General features: G+C 45.0%; 1 long non-coding RNA gene across 1 annotated transcript in view; it reads right to left on the bottom strand.

The window, feature by feature from the left end:
- Nucleotides 1–1379, bottom strand: part of LOC311592632 — a 35105-nt gene extending 33726 nt beyond the window's left edge. The window contains exon 1 of the long non-coding RNA XR_014777466.1: nt 1286–1379. This is a non-coding gene — a long non-coding RNA (uncharacterized lncRNA). The remainder of the gene's footprint in view (nt 1–1285) is intronic.
- Between the last annotated feature and the right edge of the window lie 17514 nt (nt 1380–18893).

Raw genomic sequence — 18893 nt, forward strand, 5'->3', positions numbered from 1 at the left:
AAAACAAGACTTTACCACCTTCACTAATGGAAAAAACAAAAAATAAAAAAACAAAAACAACAGCAACAACAAATGCTACTAGTTAACCCTGAACAAAATAGATACATAAATCATTTGTATTGTTCTTGTTTGGCATGGGAGTCTCTACTGTTAGTTTTTCCAGGCTGGTCTCCAATTTCGGAGCTCTGTTTAGCCACCTGCTTCGGTCTCGGCATAGCTAGGACTACAGGTGCGGTGCGCGCCACCACACCCAGCCGTAGATTTTTTTTTTTCATGGAAAAAAATAATAACACAGATTTCAGAGGGTTGCTGGGAGGATTACTTGGACGCTTACACAGAGTGCGTGTTTAGTAAGCGGTAGCTGTCATCGGTCTGATTATTGTGGCAGTTGCCCTTATGGATTTAATTGCGGTGAGGCCACTGTCGCCAAGGTTCCTGGGCCACAGGCAGCAGCCTAGAGTGACAGCCGGGGATTTGAGCAAGCAGGAGGCAGCCGCCCAAATCCTCCTCGTGGAACAAAATAAGGGCTTAGTTGAGTTGGAGAGGCTACCAGCAACACCTTCAAGTCTGGAAAGCGAGCCAGGAGCCAGGTGCCAGGCTTCCTCCTCCTCCTCCCTCCTGCTCTGGAGTTTCACAGCCACCTAACCTCCTCGTCCAGTTTTGCCCGAGGGAGTTTTAATAACAATGGGAGCTTATGCAGAGGAGGAAGGAATCTAGAGAGAGCAGGAAAGAGGAGGCAGAGGAAGACAAACTTGGAAGGACCTCCCCCACCCCATGGGCTTTGTGGAAGGGTAGCTGTCTTCCTGGCATGCGTGCATATCCTTACAGCATTAGAAACTCTTGTAGGTTCTTCTCCCAAGAGTGAGATGCCAGGGTCCCTGATTTACGGAAGGAGAGGCCTAAATAAGTAAGGTTTAGCCCAGGCTCGTCCAGGTTGATGGGAACACATTCTAGAACGTTCATTAGCCCAAAGGGTCAAAGAGACGGGGCAGTGGGGAGAGGTGAAAGACTGAGTTCATGTCTCCATATTAAGAGGTCAGGAGAAAAGCCTGCAGCTTGTAGAGGATTTGGGGAAAGTAGGAGGGTTATTAGGGTCAGAACTGGGGTCCTGGAAGTCCCAATGGTCACCTGCTCTCCAAATAAATAAGTCATGGAAAAAGCAGAATAGGGATCCACTTTGAGGAAAGAGTCAAAGGGAATTTGTGACACCCATGCCCTCCCGGTCCCAAGACCACAGGATCCTGGCATAAAGTTTATGCCTAAAGAGAGGGCAACAGGTACTCACCTGAGCAGCTCTGTCCAAGCTGTGATCCCCTGTGGTCTTCAGTCCTGCGGTGGTCTGACAGTTTGTGTTGTGGGGGATGGATCAGTCAGTAAAGTACTTGCCACAAAGACCTGAGTTCCATCCCTAGAACCCATATAAAAAGTAGGGCGGGCTGGAGGGGTGGAGACAGGGGGATCCCTGGAGCTCACTGGCTAGCTAGCTTCAAGCTGCTGAGAACCTTGTCTCAAAAACAAACAAGCGAACAAAAAGCCAAAGTGAATGCTGTCCTAAGTGGTCCTCTGACTTCCCTATGGACATGAACAGGACACCGGGACACACAAGTCCATTTTTATACACAGGCACACGCATGTGCACACACACACATTCACACACCATACACCACACACACCATACACACATACACACACACACACACACACACACACACACACCATACACACATACACACATACCATACACCACACACACACTTGCATGCTCTCTCTCTCTCTCTCTCTCTCTCTCTCTCTCTCTCTCTCTCTCTCTCACACACACACACACACACACACACACACACACGCACGAACACAGACACACGCATACGTACTTAAAACTTCTTGGGGTTTGAGAGATGGTTCAGTAATTAAGAACACTGCCTGCACTTACAGAGGATCAGGGTTCAATTCCCAGCACTGACATGGTGACTCACAACTGCCTATAACTGTCCAATTCTAGGGCATCTTAACACTCTTTTCTGACCTCGGAGGCCACCAGGCACTCATGTGATACACATACATGCACACAGGCACGACACCCATACAAACACAACAAGTAAGTTTTTTAAAAAAAAATCTGTTCCCCCTCTGTCTGGCACATAGATCCCCTATTTCTTCTCCCACCATGAGGCTCCTGAGAATGTCTACTTTCCTGGCGTCCATTATCTCTCAAAAGTCTGATAGTCTAAGGGAGGCGGACAAGGATCTGACCAAAGGTGTGTCTGAGGCACACAAGTATCTCTCTAAAACATTGCCGTTCCTCAGGGGTGGGTCTGGAGATGTCTAGGAGCCCACCAATGCTACACACTCCATAGATAGTCACTGGCTCCTGTGGGGTGCCGTGAGCAAGGTTATCGTGATCTCTGCGGTGTGCAATGATGCTATGAGGTGCTCTGTGCAGTTTGCCAGGAACCGCAGATGCTCTGAAGCTGACTGTGCCGAGCCAGAAGACGTAGCATGGGGGACTCCCCTTCAAGTGGCCCTGAGTCTTATGTCTGGTTTGGATAGACACTCTTTTTGTGCTCCTGTTTGGGATTTAGTTTAGTTTAGTTGAAATAAGGTTTCTTTGTGTGGCCCTGGCTGTCATGGAACTTACTCTGTAGACCAGGCTGACCTTGAACTCAGAGAACTATCTGCTCTGCCTCTGCCTCTCCAGTGCTGGGATTAGAGGTGTGGACCACAAGCTAGTTTGATTTTTTTTTAATTCTTCGTTCATATATTACAACATGTATGCAGTTTTCCTTCCATCCTTCCTCCCAGATTCCTTCCCCAATCCATTCCTCAGAAGAAGGCAGGCCTCCCATGGGTGGCAAGATGGATCCCCCTAAGGCTGGATGGAGCAGCCCAATAGGAGGAAAAGGATCCCAAAAGCAGTGAAAACAATTAGAGACAACATCTGTTCCCACTGTTAGGAGTCCCACAAGAAGACCAAACTACACAGCCCCAACATATATGCAGAGGGCTGGGTCAGACCCCTGCAGGCTCCTTCGTTGTTAGTTCAGCCTACGTGAGCCCCTGTGAGCCCAGGCTGGTTAGTTCTGTGGGTTTTCTCGGGTGTCCCTGACCCCTCTGGTTCCTGTTTGGTTCTGTCCTGGGTCTCTGGGCTATCCAGCCTCTGGCTCTTGCACCTCTAGGAAGTGTCAGAGACCTATCTAGTGGCATGGGTCTCAAGCTGGACCAGTCATTGGTTGGCCAATCCCATAATGTCTGTGCCTCCTTTATACCCCAGCACATCTTGTACTCAGGACAAATTGTTGGTCAGAGGTTTTGTGGTTGGGTTGGTGTTCCAGGCCCTCCATTGGAAGCCTTACCTAGTTACAGGGGATGGCTGGCTCAGGCGCTGTATCCCCCATTATTAGGGGTCTTATTTAGGGTCGCCTTCGTAGATTCCTGGGCATTTCTGTTGCACAAGTTTTCTCTGAGAATACCCCCAATTCCAGTTGCCTCTCCCTCCATCCTCCTGCAAACCTGATCCCTCCTGTTCCCACCCCCACCCCCAGGCTCCCCAACAATACATATTCTATTTCCTCTTCCCAGGGAGATTAATGTGCTTCTTAGCTTGTTATTTAGCTTCTCTGGGTCTGTGAACTGTAGCATGGTCATCCTTTGCTTTAGAGTTAATACCCACCTTTAAGTGAGTAGCTACCACCTTCGTCTTTCTGAGTCTGGGTTACCTCACTCAGTATGATTTTTCTCTAGTTCCATCCATTTACTTGCAATTTTCATGGTATATTTTTTTTTAAAGAGCTGAGTAATACTCCATTGTGGAAATGTGCCCCAGCTTCTTTACCCATTCTTCCATTGAGGGACACCTAGGTTGTATCCAGATTCTGGCTACTATCAAAAAAGTTACTTTACATAGTTGAACAAATGTCCTTGTGGCATGGTGGAGCATCTTTCGGATTTATGTGCAGGAGTGGTATAACTGGGTCTTGAGGTAGAGCTAATCCCCGTTTTCTGAGAAATTGCCATATTGATTTCTAAAGTGGCCGTACAAGCTTGCACTCCCACCAGTAATGGAGGCGTGTTCCCCTTGCTCCACATCCTTGAGCTGTCACTTGTGTTTTTGCCCTTTTGGTCTACGCTACCCATTCTGACAATATAAGATGGAATATCAGAGGCATTTTGATGGCTCTGGATGGCTAAGGATGTTTAAGTGTTTCTTGCTCATTTGAGATTGATCTGTTGAGAATTGCGTTTAGATCTGTACCCCATCTTTAAATTGGATAGTTGGTTTGTTGATGTCTAGTTTCTTGAGTTCTTTATATATTTTGGAAATTAGTCTTTGGTCAGATGTGGAGTTGTTGAAATTTTTTTTCCACATTCTGTAGGTTGCCATTTTTGTCCTACTGATGGTGTCCCTTGCGTTACAGAAGCTTTTCAGTTTCACGAGGTCCCATTTATTGATTGTTGATCTTAGTGCTTGAGCAAGGCATTGGTGTTTTGCTCAGGAAGTTGTTTCCTGTGTTATTCCCCACTTTCTCTTGTAATATGTGTAGTATATCCGGTTTTCTGTTGAGGTTTTTGATCCACTTGGACTTGAGTTTTGTGCAGGGTGATGAATATGGACCTATTTGTATTCTCCTACAGACACATACCCAGTTAGACCAGCATGATTTGTTGAAGATGCTTTCTTTTTTTCCACTGTATAGTTTTGGCTTCTTTGTCAAAAGTCAGGTGTCAGGTGTCCATGTGTGTTCAGATTTATATCTGTGTCTTTGATTCAATTCAATTGATCAACAAACTACCATGTGGTTTTTATTACTATAGCTCTGTAGAACAACTTGAAATTAGGGATGGTCGCACCTCCAGAAGTTCTCTTATTATTCAGGATTGTTTTAGATATCTTGGGCTTTTTATTTTTTTATATAAAGTTGAGTATTGTTTACTCAAGGTCTGTGTAAAGAATTGTACTGACGTTTTGATGGGGATTGCATTAAATCTGAAGATTGCTTTTGGTAGGATGAGCATTTTTACTAAGTTAATCCTAACAATCCATAAACATGGAAGATCTTTCCGTCTTCTGATGTCTTCTTCAATTTCTTTCCTCAAAGACTTGAAGTTCTTATCATACAAGTCTTTTATTTGCTTGGTTAGAGTTATACCAAAATATTTTATATTACTTGTGGCTATTTTAAAAAGTATTGTTTTTATGGTTTCTATCTCAGCCCATTTATCTTTTGTATATAGGAGGACTGCTAATTAAAAAAAAAACTTTTATCCAGCTACTTCACTGAAGGTATTTATCAGCTATAGGCATTCCCTAGTAGGAATTTTAAGGTCACTTACATATACTATAATATCATCTACAGGTACAATAATTTGACTTCTTCCTTTCCAATTTGTATCCCTCGGTCTCTTTCAGTTGTCTTATGGCTCTAGCGAGAACTTCAAACACTACATTGAATAGGTGTGGAGAGAGTGGACACCTTGTCTTGTTCCTGGTTTTAGTGGAATTGCTTTGAGTTTCTCTCCATTTAATTTTATGTTGACTACTGGTTTGCCGTGTATTCTTTATTATGCTCAGGTGTGTCCCTTGTATCCCCTGTCTCTCCAAGACTTTTATCATGAAGGGCGTTGGATTTTGTCAAAGGCTTTTATATAATGATATGATCATGTGGGGTTTTTTCCCTTTTAGTTTATTTATATGGTGGATTACATTAACAGATTTTTGTAAGTGGACAGTCTTTTTGATGTGGCCTTTTATTTGGTTTACAAGTATTATATTGAGTATTTTTGCATTAATGTTCATGAGGGAAGTTGGTCTGAAATTCTCTTTCTTTGTCCATTGTGTGGTTTCAGTAACAGATGGATTATGGCCTCCTAAAATGAAATTGCCAATGTCCCTTCTGTTTCTATTTTGTAACACAATTTGAAAGTCTGATAGAATTCTGCACTAAAACCATCTCTGACCCTGGGAATTTTTGCGTTGGGAAGCTTTTGGTGACTACTTCTATCTCCTTAGGGGTGTATTTAAATTATTTATATGATCTTGATTTAACTTTGGTAAGTGGTATCTCTTAAGAAAATTATCCATTTACTTTAGATTTTTCCAATTTTGTGGGGTACAGGCTTTTAATGTATGACCTAATGATTCTTTGGATTTTTCAGTGTCTGTTGTTATGTTCCCCCCGCCCCCCCGCTTGTTTCTTACTTTGTTAATCTGGATAATATTCCCTCTCTGCCTTTTATTTAATTTGAATAAGGGTTTATCTATTTTGTTGATTTTTTCAATGAACCAACTCTTTTTTTCATTGATTCTTTGCGTCCTCCTCTTTGTTTCTATTTTATTGATTTCAGCCCCTACTTTTATTATTTTCTGTCTTCTGTTCCTCTTGGATGTGTTTGCTTCCCTTTGTTCTAGGCTTTCAAGCATACTGTTAAGTTGCTAGCTTGAGATCTCTCCATTTTCTTTATGAAGGTATGTAGTGCTATAAACTTTCCTCTTAACTCTATGCACTTTCCTCTTACCATCGTTTTCGTCATGTCCCATAAGTTTGCGTATGTTGTATGTTCATTTTTATTGGATTCTAGGAAGTCTTTAATTTCTGTATTTCTGCCTTGACCCAGTGGCCACTCACTTGAGAGTTGTTCAGTTTCCATGAGTTTGTAGGCTTTCTGTTGTTTCTGTTGTTGAAGTCCAGCTTTAATCCACTGTTGTCTGATAAGATACAAGGGGCTATTTTAATTTTCTTCTATCTATTACAACTTGCTTTGTGACCAAGTATATGGTCAATTTTGGAGAATGTTCAATGAGGTGCCGAGAAGAGTGTATATTCTTTTGTTTTTGAGTTCAACGTTCTGCTTTCTGTTAGGTCTGTTTGGCTTGTAACTTCTGTTAGAGCCAGTATTTCTGTTTAGTTTTTGTGTGGATGACCTGTGTTGCTAAGAGGGGGTTTTGAGGTCTCCCACTATTAATGTGTGGAGTTTGATGGGTGATTTTAACTTTAGCAATGTTTCTTTTATAAATGTAGTTACTCTTGCATTCGGACATAGATAGCCAGAATTGAGATATCATCTTGGTAGATTTTTCCTTTGATGTGTATAAAGTGTCTTCTCCTATCTCTTTTGATTATTTTTGGTTGAGTCCTATTTTTCTAGATATTAGGATTGCTATAGAAGCTTGCTTCTTGAGTATATTTATTTGGAAAAATCTCTTTTCAACTCTTTGCTCTGAGGTAATGTCTAGCTTTGATGTTGAGGCGCAATTCTTATATGCAGCAGAAGGCAGGATCCTGTTTTTGCATCTGTTCTGTTAGTCTGTGTCTTTTTTATTGGGGATTTGAATTAATACCAAGGTATATTAATGACCAACGATTGTTAGTTCTCTTCTTTTGGTGGTGGTGGTGATGATGATGGTAGTGTGTGTATGTGCACGCATGCGTGTGTACACATGCGCACACGTACACTTGCCTTCTTTTGGTTTTGCTAGTGTGAAATTATTTATTTCCTGTGGATTTAGTTGGCTTCCCTGGGATGGAGGTTTCCTTCTAGTACCTTCTGTAGGGATGGATTTGTAGGTAGATATTGTTTAATTTTGACTTTGTGGTGGATTATTTTGTTTTCTCATCTGTGGTAGGTGAAAATATTGCTAGGTATAAGTAGTCTAGGCTGACATCTGTGATCTCTTAAAGTCTGCAAGACATCTGTCCATGCCCTTTTGGCTTTTAGAGTCTCCATTGAGAAGTTGGGTGCAATTCTAATAAGTTTGCCTTGGCCGTTTTCCCTTGAAGCTTTTAATAACCTTTCTTTGTTTTGTATGTTTAGTCTTTGGATTATTATGTAATGAAGGGGCTTCCTTTTCTGGTCTAATCTGTTTGGTATTCTGTGAGATTCTTGTACCTTTACAGGCATGTCCTCCTTAAGGCTTCTTTTATGATTTTGTTTAAAATATTTTCTGGGTTTTTGAGCTGGGATCCTTCTCCTTCTTCTATTTCTATTATTCCTAGGTTTGGTCTTTCCATAGTGTCCCTGGTTTCCTGGATGTACTGTGTCAGGAACTCTTCAGATTGAACAGTTTTTGTTGCTGCTGTTGTTGTTTTGTTTCACTGATACATCAATTTCTTTTATAGTCTCTTCTAAGCCTGAGATTCTCTCTTCCATCTCTTGTAGTCATTCATGCTGCTTGCTTCTGTAGTTGCTGCTCAGCTACCTAAAAATTTCCATCTCCAAGATTTCCTCGGTCTGTGGTTTTTGTTTTTGTTTTTGTTTTTGTACTGCTTCTATTGAGATACCAGGAGAACTAAAATTGGATTTCAGGGTTACTGGGGCAAAAGTTAAGAAATAGGCCTACAGGAGATAATCTGGCCAGCCGCAAAGAGCAACCCTGCTAGAGATAGCGCTGCCTAGTGACAGCCCCACCAGAGACAGAGTTGATAAGAGACCCAGTTTTGTGGCCACACTCCTTCCTGCCCACCAGAGATAGGGTTAATAAGAAACCAGACACTTTCCTGGACAAGGTAGTGAACAAAGAAAGCTAAGCCATGGGTGGTCTTGGAGCCTTTTTCTGTAGCTTGTCACCTTTATAGACATTAGACCTCTTTATGTTACTCAACCAACAGATGCTTGCCAGGTTGGAACTCCCCTGCTTTGGGGCGCTGGGAGGGGTAGGAACCTATACATTTACCCTCAGCCCAGAGATCAGGGCTCTTTCTGGATATCACTGTGTTGGTGACTGGTCAGAGCCTGGCTTGAGTTGATTAAAGGTCCTCATGTATATTGCATCGGTCTCGAGTCCTGGTGGGTTTTGGAGGTGGGGGTGGTGGTGTCTCTCAATCTAGGTACAGCACTATTTCCATTTTTAAGTCTTAAACAATTTATTCATTTCCTTTGCCTATTTGTTTGTTTTTCATGCCTATTTATTTGTTTTTCATGACTTGCTTTAAGAAAGTTGTTTATTTCCACTCATTGTTTGCATGTGTTTTCCTGGATTTCTTTAAGAGATTCGTTCATTTCCAATTTAAGGACCTCTATTATCTTAATAAAGTTGGTTTTAAGGTCATCTTCTTGTGTTTCAGCTGTGTTGCTACAGTAGAATAGGTGGGTTCTGATGGTGCCCTGTTTCCCTGGCTGCTGTTGTGTTCTTACACTGGCATCCGGCATCTGAGTTTGGAGGTAATTATAACTTTAAGTGCTGATTTCTGGGTTTATCTTTGTAGGATGGATGTTATTTCCTTGGTCTCTGTTTCCCTTCTAGTCTTCTGGTCTGAGCGGCCTGTGGTTCTGGTGACCCGCAAGTCCTCAGGTCCAGTAGGGTGTCTCCTCTGGGCTTTTGGCAGCTTGTAACCTCTGAGAGTTCAGGTGCCACCGTTGCCTCTGAGGTTCTGGGGCTCTCGGAGCTGACATGGCTTCTGTGGATCCAGACACCAGCGTGGCCTTTGGAGTTCTGGTACCAGAGCAGTCCTGTGTCCTGTTAAGGCCTTGAGGAGCTGTAAACCATGCTGGGTAGGATTTTGGTGATGTAGCTAAGCTATCTGCACGTCATCCCTGCTCCTATGGTAACCAATAGCCATTGGTTTGTGCAGATGGACTTCGGAACAATTTTACTCTGGCCTGTTGTGGGTTTCCTAACTGGACCAAGTAGGTGTGTGTGTGTGTGTGTGTGTGTGTGTGTGTGTGTGTGTGTGTGTTTTATCTCCTTAGAAAAACTCACATGACATAGCCCTACTGTCGAAGGGCAGTTACTATATCACAGACTGAGGTCAAACGTCTCAAATGTTGCATGGTATACTAGGAGCCTACAAAAATACCTGTGCTGCTGCATTCCAGTGGGTTCCGGCAGCATCACACAGCACTGTGACAGCACTGACTTGGGGCTGTCTAGAGGAAGATAAAGAAGTTTCGCTGTGAGAAAGTCAGAGGGGAGCCACACCACCCTAACGTGTACCCCGTCACCAAACACTTTAAAAATAGATGCCAACATTATTAAATGAGTTTTTTAAAATTGTAGGGGAGAAAATTTTAAGAACTCCATTGTACAACATGGTGGCTTTAGCTAGTACCTAGGCAATGTGTTCTAGAGAAAGCTAGAAGGATATTTCAAATGCTGTCATCACCAAACAATGATAGATAACTATGCATAGCAGCGTGCGTGTGAACCAGCTGAAGTCATCCACCCTACAGTGCACACAGCTTTCTTTGTATTTTGTTTGTTATGCTTGTTTGTCATGTTTGTTTTGTTTGCTATGTTTCCATACCTGAGTACTGGGTATGGAATTCAGAGCTTCATGAAAGCCAAGTAAATACTCCACCACTGAGCCACACCCCAGCCCCTCACTGGAGATCCTAGGCTGGTGCTCTACCTCTGAGCCACCCCCAGCCCCTCACTGGAGATCCTAGACAGGGGCTCCACCACTGAGCCACCCCCAGCCCCTCACTGGAAGATCCTAGGCTGGTGCTCTACCACTGAGCCACGCCCCAGCCCTTCACAGAGGGATTCTAGGCAGGTGCTCTACCTCTGAGCCACCCCCAGCCCCTCACTGGAAGATCCTAGGCAGGGGCTCTACCACTGAGCCACACTCTCAGCCTCAAACATTTACCTCATCCCTTTTTCCATCAGAGACCATGGCAGATGGTTCACCTAGACCATGGCCTGTGAAAGTATACTTGAGACAGGCAGAGACTGTTGTAAAGAGAGGGAGGGGGGCAAACCACCCAGTGCTGGAAAATTCCCAAGGAAATCCTCCCTCTTTTTGTACAAGGACATCATGGGAGTCCCGGACTTACACACAGCTCCAGACTTGAAACCATGAGCAGTTCCCTTCACCCTGATGCGAAGCAGGACAAGCGCAGGTCCTGGTGGGTTAAGTTGATCAATGTGCTGCCTGCAGCTGAGCTCAGACGTCCAGCAGTCAGGCTTGGATTCCAGTGAGAGACTCTTTCTTTAAAAAGAATAAAGTGGAGGACACCCGAGGAAGATTATCTAAGGCTGATCCCTGGCTTACACACACGCACATGTGCGCGCACGCGCACACACACACATGCACATACACACGCACACACACACACATGCACACACACTTCAGAAATACCTCATCTTAGTTGGTCTACTATTGCTGTGATGAAGCACCAGGACCACAAGCGTGCTGAGGTTGGGTGCATTTGGGCGTATCTGGCTTACAGTTCCACACTGTAGTCCATCATCGGAGGAAGGACAGGAACTCAAATGGGGCTGGAACCTGGAGGCAGAAGCTGGTACAGAGACCACAGAGGGGTGCTGCTTACTGGCCTGGTCAGCCTGCCTTCTTATGAAAGTCAAGACCACCACCCCCAAGAATGGCACCATCCACAGAGGAATGGGCCCTCTCCCATAATTATTAAGAAAATGCCTTAGAGCCAGATCTTCTGGAGGCCTTTTCTCATTTGAGATTTCCTCCTCTTGAATAACTCTAGTGTGTGTCAGATTGACACAGAAATTAGCCAGTACATGTCCTAATGGACACGCTCTTTCAAGAAAAGGGAAATAGAAACAACATAGTGTCATAAACGGGGAAAGGGGAAAATTATCAAGAAGGGGCAAATGCTGTGGGGTTGGGACGGCCAAGCAGAGGTGGGAGTATGGGCAGGAATAACTCACTAAGGACATTTGAAAGAGCCAGATACAGTTACGGTAAAAGAGGTCTAAAGGTGTTACCCTGCAATGGACGATACTGCCCCGACTAGACATCAAACGCCAACAGGTTAAAAAGGCAAGTACCAAGAGTGGGTTACCTCTTTCTGGGCTGTTTGTCAATGGGGCCCCATGCTTCCAAACATTACAGACTATTGCCAGTGCTCTTGGTTACCCCCGGAACTTGACAGTAAGCCGCCACATACTTGAATTATACAACACGAAGGGTTCAAGCTGGTGCTGACCCGGTGGCTTCAGCCCTCCTGCCTAGTGTTCCTAGTGCTGGGGTAGGGGGGTGCTATGCACAGGACTGGAGAAGAAAAGTAGTCATCAGTCCTACCCTGCTGTGAATCTACAAGCCGAAACAGGGGCCTGCTTGAAAGACATGCCCACTGTGCAGATTGTAAGAGGCCAGGATGTTTTCCAGACACAACAGGGCAGAGGCATACATGAACTCCCAACAGCTGTGGCAACATGCTCACGATCTTCTTGGGCTCAAGCCAGACACTGAGATCCCACCTCTAGCTGAGGCGCCACCGGCATTTAATTTAATGTTTTCTTTTACAGTGTGACTCCTGGTACGGTAATTAGCTACCTTCCGGCCCAGAAGTATTTAGCCAGCACAAACTGGACTCATTGGATTTAAAAGAGAAGGAAAAAGGCATGAAGCTGTGTGGCTAGGGAGGAGGAAGGGGGGCTGGGAGGAGCTGCAGGAGGGGTCGAATGTAACCAAAATCCATTGTACAAAGATTCTCAAAAAAATAATCAAAGCGTTATTTTTATTTCTTAAAAGGAGATTTTTCTCTTTTATTTTAAAAGTTAATTTTATTTTTATTTTATGTACGTGATGTTTGGCCTGTATGGGTTGGGGCACCATATATACGCAGTGTCAGTAGAGGCCGGAAGAGCAGGTCAGATTCCCTGGAGCTACAGATGGCTGTGAACGGCCGTGGGGAGAGACGGGGGCTGTGGGCGAAGCCTAAGTCCTCTGGAAAAGCAGCAGATGCTCTTATTCTCCGAGCCATCTTTCCAGCCCTCAAAAGTTCTTTTTATTTTGAGACAGGCTTTCAGTAAGTTGTCCAGGATGGCCTTGAGCGCACTCTGTGGGCCAGACTAGCCTTGAATTTGCAATCATCCTGCCTCAGTTTCTCTAGTTTCTCAGTTTCTGCCAGCACCATGTCATCCCATCCTTTTGGCTCTCTTGTTCTCTGTGTTCGTAAAAGGATGAGGGGTGCTTATGCATATATAAGCTAAGGTGGGGTGTGGGGGGGGGGGAGGAGGGAGGGGCGAGCTGTGTGGGGAGGGAGGGGAGAGGAGGGGAGAAGGGAAAAGAGATTCCAAAAGGCTGATAAACTCTTTCACCAACTCATTAACCCAATCCATTGTTCCTTTGTCTATTTGTCCTTCATATATTTGGGGTTTTTTTTTCTTTGTTTGTTTGTTTGGTTGGTTGGTTTTGTTTTGTTTTGTTTTGTTGTTTTTTGTTTTTCTTCTGAGACAGGGTTTGTCTGTGCAGCCTTGGCTGTCCTGGACTTATTTAGTAGACCAGGGTGGTCTCGAACTCACAGAGATCTACCTGCCTCTGCCTCCCTGAGTCCTGGGATTACAAGTGTGAACCACTGTGCCTGCCTGGCTGTTTTCTTATCTATTTGGATCAAGATTGCGAACAAAGATTCCGCAGCCAGCCCACTTGGTTCAGCTTCCTGTCTTGCCAATTCTCAGCTGAATGGCCTTGGACAGGTGACTTCACCACGCCACGGCTCAGCTTCTTTACCTACGAGGGACTCTGAGAGATTAGTGGGATGCGTCCAAATCCTCCTGAGAGGGTGAGGATATTCTTGATTTTGTTTTTAACTTTTTAAGGATTTGTTTTATGTTCAATCATATGAATGTGTGTGTGTGTGTGTGTGTGTGTGTGTGTGTGTGTGTGTGTGAATGTGCCTGTGGATGCCAGAAGATCCCCTGGAGGTAGAGTTACAGCCAGCTGTGAGCCACCGGACATGGGTGCTGAGAACCGAACTCTGGTCCTCCTGAAGAGCATCACGTAATCCTAACCACTGAGCCATCATCACTCCAGTCCCAACAGCAGGTTTTAGGTGATGCATGAGTTGTAGGAGCAAGCAGCCCTTGAGTGAGAGGTGCTGGCTGCCTGCCAGTCCTGACCCTCTTTGGGCCTCACTCCAGATGAAAAAGAAAAAGGTTAGCTTTATCCAGAGTCCACAAACTGGGAGCATGCGGCTTCAAAGTAAGAGAGCCATTTCTCTCTTCTCCCTGAAGTCCTGGCAACCCCATACTGCAGTCTCCGTGGATTTGCCTGCTCTGTACTGTGTGTCTATGTCACCTCATCTGTGGTCCGTTGTGTCCAGCCACGTTGTGTTTCCAAGGCCTGTCATTCCTTTTTATATCTGTCTAATATAATAGTGAACCATGTGCCACATTTATCATCAGGTGATGGCCATGGCGTTTCTTTGGGAGTGATGGATAGTTATGGAATGAATAGCGGTGACGGTTTCAGGACACTTTGGAACTGTGAATATGGTAAATGTCTCCCGCTGGGCTTTAAATAGTTAAAATACTAACTTTTATGATATGTAAATGTTACCATCTCCACCTCCAAGAAAGACTAAAGCAGAGGGAGAAAGAGATGAGACTCTGCTACATTCACAGTGCTAACCACACACACACACACACACACATTATTCACACATGAACACTGTTTTGGGTTTTAAGGCAGGTTTTCATGTAGCCCAGATGAACTTTATACTCTATGTAGCTGAGGCTGGCCTTGAACTCCTGATTCTCTTATTTTAGCTATCTGAATGCAGGGATGGCAAGTATGCACTATCATGACCAATTTATCCACTATTCTTTTATTTTTCTTAAATTACACTTATTTATTGATGATGTGGGTGGGAGGCACAGCATACATGGGGAGGTTGGAAGACATCTTTCAGGAAAGGAGCACTCTGCTTTCACCACGTCAGGCCTATGAATTGAACTTGGGTCCTCAGGCTTGTCAGCAAGTGCTTTTTTTGGCCCATTACCCATTCTTCTAAGGTCAGCAAATGTCTCGCCATTAATGTAAATTTCCAGCTAGTTTTGGAAAAGTAAAGGCCTTGGTGGTACCATACATGCCATCTGGCATCCGCTCCTACCCATGGTCAAGGGTGAGTTTTGTTGAATCAATAAACCTGAATGCTCAAAAATCTACAGGAGGGGAGGGTTTAACATAGTATTTGATTTCTCAGGACTGACCAAACCATAGAGTTTATTCTTCTGAAGATAGACAGGGGCCTCATATGCAAAGAGAAAGGCAACAGGAAAAAAATGACGCACAGAGGGGGTAGGCACTTGTTCTAGGTTATATTTTTGCCACTTTTTTTTTGGAGAAGTGGTCGGGACAGGGTTTCTCTGTGTAGCCCTGGCTGTCCTGGAACTCATTCTGCAGACCAGGCTGGCCTAGAATTCAGAAATCGACCTGCCTCTGCCTCCTGAATGCTGGAATTAAAGACATGCTCCACAGTGCCTCACAATTTCCCCCCCTTTTTAAAAACTATTTTAATTTCTTCTGTGTCTTTAGGTGTTTGCCGGTGTGTTTGTCTATGTACCATGTTCAAGCAGTGCCCACAGGCACCATAGTAAGATGCCAGATCTCCTGGGGGTGGGGGTGGGGGTGAGAGTGGGGGTGGCTGCCATCTAAGCAGAATGTTCACAGGGGAAGAATGGGGAGTAATGCCCCCAGATGAGCATTCGGTCCACTTACTGCCTGCTCTAAGCAGCACCCCCCCCCCCCGGGAAGGGGAAAGTCCCCCTAGGCTGAACCAGAAGGAACAGAGAAAGTTCCATTCCTTTCTTTTTCCTGATTTATGTCTTATTTTTAACCAATGACCCCTATAATTGAAAAAAAAAACACAACTCAATACCTACCAGTCTCAAAACAAAACAAAACAAAACAAAACAAAACAAAACAAACACCACCATTGGGTTGGGCAGAGGAACCACTATCAGACACTGTACCCTGGACAGAAGATTTTTCCTTCTGTCCAACAGTGACCTAGGAGACTTTGAACAATTTTCACTAGGTCATTTTTTTTTAAAGAAATAAAGACATCTGCCAAAAAGGCTTCCTTTGTTACCCAGTCAGCCCAAGGTATTAGAAAAAAGCTAGAAAAGTTAGAAAAATGTAAAGGTATAAGTAGGCCCCAGTTGCTGGAAGTTGCTCAAAGTGTGTTTCATAGAGAGAACTGCTTGGGATAAGACCGTTTGCTTAAGCTCACAGCCACCGTCACCTTCTCTTATGATGGGTCACAGACTTACAGATATCCAGCAAAAATGTGGTGCCTTGCCCTCTGTCTGGAGAAACTAGCTCCTTGGCATTGGGCTGGCCCAACACCAAGCTCCTATAATTGTTTAACCTCCATCCAGATAGATTAAACAATACCCAATGACCCTGGAAACAAAGGCAGAAATCGCAATCCATATTGCCTGGCTCGAAGAGACAGGCATCCTGACATCTTGCTGGTCATTATGGGATGCATCTCTCCTGCCTGTGAGAGGACTCGGGACCTCAGGTGCTCCTGAGTCTGATTCCTCCAGAGAAACAGGTGCACACTGTCTTGGACCTGAAAGATACATTCATCAGCCTCCCATTGGCAGACGTGAATCAAGCTATCTTTGCTTTTAAGTGAACAGAGCCAGAGGTGTGTCACAGTGGGCGACATGCCTGGACCAGGTTGCCCCAGGATTTAAAGATAGTAACTTTAAATTTTAGTAACGCAGATGTCCCTCCCTTCTGTCAGAGGTTTCCTGGTGTGTGTGTGTGTGTCTTGTTGGTGGTGGTGGTAAAATAAGATTATAAAAAGGCAGTGGGTTTCTCAAGCCAGACTTGAGGGTGGGCCAGGGATAGGGCCTGGTACTGGGTCACACTGGCATTAGGTGGCCACTCACTGTTCTGGTGCTCGTGGAGTGCCGTGGCTATAAGATTCTCATGCAGAGTTAACTTATTTGCTTTCTTGCATTAAACTAGCAGTAGCTGCCGCAACTCTCAGACAGGTGGGCCATCCGGTGGCTACAGGGTCCTGTTGTTTGGACATGCAGGTCACGGAGTGTTTCTATGGCCCCAAAGTTTGGGTTAAAACCCCTTGTGTCTTTTGTTTCGTGGACCAACAGGTGAAAGGGTTTTGAGACACCTGGAAGTTCTAGGGCTGGGACTGAAGTCAGCGCTATTTTTAAAGCCTTAAATGCTTTAAAATGTTTCATCTCAGTCCAGATTAGGAGCTCAGTGCCCCCACTTTGTGCTGGTGCATGTATAGAGGTCTTGTTGTTTCCACGGGCAGCAATATACTGCTGCACCTAGGAACGCTTGAACATGTCTCTTAGTCTCTGGATTTGGGGTCTGAAGGACGGCAGTGGCCTGACTGTGAGACAGGCTCCTTTTGCCTCCCTCCCCAGCTGATGGCCGAGATAGGGAACATTCTACAAAACTGAGCTTTCTTAGCCGACATTCTGTAGCCCAAGGTCTGTAACTCTTGCACAGTTCCTCAGTGGCCTTTCTCTAACGTTTACGTCATCACCTGCTGCCTCCAGGTACATGCAGGATATAAGGACCCCCACCAACCCAGCTGTCTCTCTGTTCCCTCTGTTCTCTGTCTCTGTCGCTCTCTGTGTCTCTCTCTGTCTCTGTCGCTCTCTGTCTCTGTCTCTCTGTATCTCTGTCTGTCTCTATGTCTCTCTCTGTGTCTCTCTGTCTCTCCTCTGTCTCTGTCTCTCTCTGTCTCCATCTCTCTGTCTCTCTGTGTGTATCTCTGTGTCTCTGTGTCTCTCTGTCTCTGTCTGTCTGTGTCTGTGTCTGTGTCTGTGTCTGTCTCTCTCTCTCTCTCTCTCTCTCTCTCTCTCTCTCTCTCTCTCTCTGTCCCAGGTGCCCCTTTCTCTCCGCCCCCGCCCTCCCTCTCTCACCACCCTCACTGCTCCCTAGCTGCCTCTAGCTCTTCTCCAGGTTCTCCTCTCCCTTCCCCCAATAACCTCCTTGTACTAGGTCTGTCACAGAGCATAATTCCTCGGGAGCTACACCTTGACATGGGCCCTACCGTGGGAACCCTGTCGCTGCAGCAGCAGCACTATAGATCATAACAACTGGGCCTTTGAGTCTCACTCTGATTGGGATGAACCATATGGCCAAGTATGTATCAGTTTAGTCAAATTAATGGTCCTTAGGACCAACTAAATCTCTTTAGAACAGAACAGGATGGTTGAATGATTTGACCCACAGAACCCCAGAAGGCCTGAGACCTTAGCACAACCGACTCCATGGTGGCAGTACCAACCAGACCATAAAGCTCAGCACGCAGACAGCATCGCCTGCCAGAATGAAAACAAAGGCCTAATCCATCAAAGTCCATAGTTCTGGAAAAGTCTCTAAATTCACTAACCTTGCCTTTTGGCTTCTGTAGTTCAGTTTCTGGCTAACTGCTCTTGTTAACTGAAATATGTCTGGCCAAGACATGGTTTTTTGTGCTTAAAAGCCTACCCTGATAAAGGCCCCGGGCTACACTGGAATTTCAAATGCCCAGTGTAGTCACCACCCCAGCCAATAAAGCCAGTGTCTGAGCAGTCTTCCCGGTGAATACCCCCACAACAATGCTAATTATTGTTAAAAGAGTTTTCTTGGGGCTGGAGGGATGGTTCGGCTGTTAAGAGGACTTTCTGCTCTTGCAGAAGACGCCAGTTTGGTTCCCAGCAACTATGTGGGGTAGCTTACACTGCCTACAACTCTAGGTCCAAGTGACCTGCTGCCCTCTTCTGGCCTATGTGGGCACTGCACTCGCACATATATACCTACACACACACACACACACACACACACACACACACACACACAGTAAAAAAGCAAAAGAAATCTGCTTTTTTTGTCTTGCTTGTTTGCTTTTTTCTTTTTCTAGTCCTGTTTATCCTAGAGCTCATTCTATAAACCAGGCTGGCCTCAAACTCAGAGCGATCCACCTACCTCTGCCTCCTGAGTGCTGGGATTCAAGATGTACATCTCCACCTGTCTGACTTTCTTTCTCTCTTTCTTTTTCTCTCTCTCTCTTTCTTTCTTTCTTTCTTTCTTTTAATTGAAAAGAGGAATTTTGGTGTGCGGGAAAAAAACCCTGCACTGATACAAGCAGGGGAATAGAAATGTCTACAGGCCACCTTTCGCTCTGCACCAGGCCCCTTCCTCTTTATTCCTCCCATCTCAGTCTCTCTC

Source organism: Acomys minous, assembly GCF_964271855.1.
Source record: "Acomys minous genome assembly, chromosome: 2".
Taxonomy (NCBI): Eukaryota; Metazoa; Chordata; class Mammalia; order Rodentia; family Muridae; genus Acomys; species Acomys minous.